Genomic DNA, 4,362 nt, shown 5'->3' with positions numbered 1-4,362 from the left:
AGTTTCTATAGAGTCGTAAAATAAAGATTCCGCTATAGTCTCGAAATCGCGTAAACTTATTTGGTGGTCAGTATGTTGTGATGTAGGCCATTGATATAGTATGATAATATATAATATATAAAATATATAATATATTATAGATATACGCACAAGCGTCTTCAGCACACAACACACACAATAACATCAGTCGCAATAAAAGAAGAAAAACGACATCCAATTACGTATCAGTCATAAACATCACAGTATAAAATCTACTGATTGTGTACGTTTATGCTTGTCTATAAGACACGTATAAAATAATTTACTAATCGAACAAGTATTGTGTACGTTGTTTAACACCCGTTGGCCAGGAACCCACATACAAAAGATTTCTGTTAACGTTGCAAAACTTTATAAAAACGTTATATAAACGCTTTTGCCCTAGCTGGGCACGTGCGACTCTAATCTTCAATTAATATTGTTACATTACCAGATATATAATGGTTAACTATATAATTCCTAATAATATCCCAACCTAGAACGTTCACTAGCTGTTTCAGTATTCAACGTTTCAGTGTTTCGGCGTTTACTGGTTCAGGGTTTCAACTACTGCATTACCGAAGGTGTGTCCCCTTGCAATTTAAGATTTCCCGATTGTTTGAGGCGAACTCGACCGTTTCTCAGATCAACCGTTAACGGCTTCATTATTGCTTGAGAACAGTTCCATGATCAGGACGTTCCAATTTCATAATCAAGGGACAGCCCGGGTAGCGTCGAAATAAAAAGACCCGGGATACACACATTTTGCTTACGTCACATAGAGAACGCAGCGCTGCCGCTATTAAAATTTACAAATGCATGAATGGTGTTATGTACCCTTTTAATAAAGCAATTTGGACTGTTTTAAAAAGTCCAGTGGGGCATGTTATATACATGTGAGCTAGTACGTCTTCAAAAGTGCCAGTATATCAGCTGAACCAGAAGAACTCTTACAGAGCGGCGGTCATCCCTTGTCTTGGCGTCATTTTCTCGTCGTGGCCATTACGAAGACTGGGTCATGTGATTGTGATTTCGTTTGCTGGCAGAGAACTTGCTAGTAAAAGGATACTGGCGCCTTTTTGTCATTCCCCGGAATCCAGCCTTGGTAAAAATTGTGCATCCATGATATTATGACTTCGTAATGTGAATACGGCAAAACGTAGAAAAATCTCATTCGCAGGTTTACGTTTTTGGGCAAATACAGGTTACTAAACTTACTTAGTTACTTACTACTATATACTTACTAAGTACTAGTATAGGCCTAGTACTAGTACTACTACTACTAGTACTACTACTAGTACTAGTGCTCGGTTCTATGCTTGGATTAGGTTATGTTTTAGGCAGTGGCTACGGGTACGGTAGCCGTAATCTTAATGGACATCTCAGTCTACGGGTACGTGCGAGTCCATTTCGCTTTCATACTAACTGAGACAAAAGAATGGCGGCTGGTGGCGCTATGATTTTCGAAATAACGCCTTGGGAAATATAATTTCACGATTTGAGATGTTTTGAAATGAGGGCTAGACCCTAAACCCTAAACCCTAACCCTAATCCCTAACACCATCAACCCTCAACTAACCCTAAACCTAAACCCTAATCTCTATATTCCTAACGCCTAGACACCTAACGGCACCACCAAAAAGGGGCTTCCATACGACGTCGATTGGCTACCGGTTACCCAGTACGCCACTGTGTTTCAAGATAGGGCTTTAATCAGTTTATGGTTAGGTTAGGGATATGGTGGTATTGTTGAGTTTTTTGTGCTTGGGAGTCGGATCCTAACGTAAGAATATGCGTATGAGACCATAAAGAGCGAAGAGAAGGGAGATAGATAGAGAGAGAGAGAGAAAATCACCGTGACTCACTGGTGAGTTGGTCGCTATTTTTCGATTGCCTTTTTGAGCCAAAAGCTGTTTAAGCCCGGCTGCACACACGTAGTTATTTAGCATCCACACGTAAAATGACGCCTGAGTCAAATGACTCGACGAGAATTCCGCCGCAGAACACGTGAGTAAATATGACAGGACAGTGCGTCAGAATTACCTCAACGAAAAATCTGCCGCACAGGTGAGTAAAAATGACTCGAATGCGCGTCATTTTTTAATCTTGAGTTAAAGAATAACTCAGCGTGTGCGCCGGCTTTATTAATTTAGTTCCTTCAACCCAAGGGCAAGTGATTCTCATGAAAGTATAAAAAGTCTGATTTCGCTACATTTTTTTTAAGGAAAAATTGATTTCTCAAATGACCAATGTATACATGCGCATGTTGCGTGTCAAGTAATCGGGATATATTAGAATAAGAATCACTAAAAGTTTAAAGGAAAAACTACTTCACACTTAGTTCACGGCTCATAGTGGACAACAGCAAAGCGCTAGAAACTCGTGAAAATTTCTCCAGCTAGCCCAAATACTAAAATATTCGGTGCCAGTAAAGATTGAATCCACTGGCTCGACACATAAACTTATCGAAGCCTGAGAAGACAACGTTCTCCCACAAGAAGGCCGCTTCTTAGTAAGAAAAAGTTAGCTTAAGTCTGGTCCGGCTAACTAAAATTCTTAATGCATGTATAATGTGAAGATACAGGCGGAGTCAGTTTAAGCATGTATGAGACCTGAGAGAACTGTGTGTCATCTTTACATGAATTGAGAGAACAACACCATTGGCTAGCGGCCCAGCTGTAAAGTTTGCCTGTGCATGCAGGCTGCATAAATTTGTGTTTAAAGCCGCTACATGTCGCATGGCCGGAACCCAAACTGGCTAATTTCATCCAGTACCTAGACTAGCTAAATTATCTTCGTTGTCATGAGCATAGTCACTACAACTTATTGGCAAAATAAACTCTTAGTTCCTCCCCGATATTCACTGCGCGTTATCTTATTACAAAGGTATTTAAGAAAATACCTCCAATGTTGTTCAAATCTACTCGATTGTTGTTGACAAGTTTTCCCAGGCAACCGTGCAGCGGGCAGCGGTGCTGCGGTACAGCGGTACGGGTGTAGCAAAGATAAAAACATGTGACGTCACCCTAACCACTTCGAGGCTATCTTGTTTGGCAAATAAGCCGGCGTTAGCGCCAGAATGCCAGTTTTCTCACCTCTTTCTTGTGGGTTTTAAGCAAACGCGCAGTGAAATGGGAGCAACTAGAGTTTATTTTGTCATAAGGTAGTGTGATTATGCATGCCCCGAAGTGTTTGCTAGTCTAGTACTGGAAAAATTAGCATTTGGATGCGCATTGTGCAGCTTTAAGAGGGAAAAAAAATTATTATTTGAGTTTTTCTGATACTCAGCCAACTGAAATTTTAGGCGATGTATATAATATATTGCATACAGTTGGCAAAAAGGTAATCGCCCAGCAGTTCATTCTTGGGCGACTGGGGATGAGTGTTTAGGCAAGTTTCACTCGCCCGACAGTCTTTTTAGTCACCTGTGGCGACCGAGCGACCGGCCTTGTCGAGCGCTGGACAACAGAATATCAAATATAGGGTAGGCAGTCAACAATTGCAATAAAAGTTGGTTGTAGTAGTAGTTGCTTGTAGAGTTATGTCATGTGATTCAGGAAATGTACGACATGCGTGCAGCGCAAGTGGGCACATAGGAGTGTGCTGTCCTGTGTGAAATTTGGTCAAAAGTTTATTACCTGTTTCATTTCTTAAATGGTGCCTCTGGGCAGCTATGTATGTGTACATTATTGTATGTGGTCTCCCAAACAGTTCAAAATCGCCGCATATGCTTACCTGGCTATTGCAAACCCCGGAACGTCATTAGCGCTCGCTATCCCAGCATGCGAATCAGAAATGCTGTTACAGCTGTTTTGAACATCCTGTTGATGCACACGTTTGTTTACATAGAGATGATAACGTGACTTCATGCATTAATTAGCGGGTGGTAAACGGGAGATTGAAACAGATCAGTTATTTTGTCAAGTTATTTACAACAACGCAACGTTTTTTAAAGTTTGTTTATGGTAATCAGCAACAGATAGGTCGTAGTGAGTATTAAAGCGTGTATTGCGAGAATTTTCCAGTGTTTTCCCCACTTTCATGATACCTACTATTATTGCTTGAGTAACAGCAATTGTCTAAAGTAACAATAAAATGTATTAGAACCTTTGTATTCACTGAAAACTGCCAGTTTCGAACTAATCGTTTTGTAAACATTCGTTTTCTGTCATCTTGAACTAACAGGAAGTATGCATTAGCTTGTGACGCCACCGCTTATCTTCCATACCCACAGTACAGGCACGCACTTGTTTTCAATTCATCACCGACACAAATACAAGTTTACCAATTCTGCCATTAGGCATCAATTGTAGCGACACGATAAAATGCATTGCTGTTACAATG

General features: G+C 40.6%; 1 protein-coding gene across 3 annotated transcripts in view; it reads left to right on the top strand.

The window, feature by feature from the left end:
- The first annotated feature begins 802 nt into the window (after positions 1 to 802).
- LOC106809608 (glycogen synthase kinase-3 beta-like) overlaps positions 803 to 4,362 on the top strand; it is a 41,372-nt gene continuing 37,812 nt past the window's right edge. For 2 of the 3 annotated variants that reach the window (XM_014812745.1, XM_014812743.1), the window contains exon 1: positions 803 to 1,123. The gene's annotated coding sequence lies outside the window, so the exon portion shown is untranslated. Of the gene's footprint in view, positions 1,223 to 4,362 lie in introns of all 3 variants that reach the window. The other variant, XM_014812744.1, reaches the window with a different exon arrangement.

This window comes from Priapulus caudatus, unplaced genomic scaffold, assembly GCF_000485595.1.
Source record: "Priapulus caudatus unplaced genomic scaffold, Priapulus_caudatus-5.0.1 Scaffold367, whole genome shotgun sequence".
In the NCBI taxonomy this organism is placed as follows: Eukaryota; Metazoa; Priapulida; class Priapulimorpha; order Priapulimorphida; family Priapulidae; genus Priapulus; species Priapulus caudatus.
This window is presented reverse-complemented; position numbering and strand designations above follow the sequence as displayed.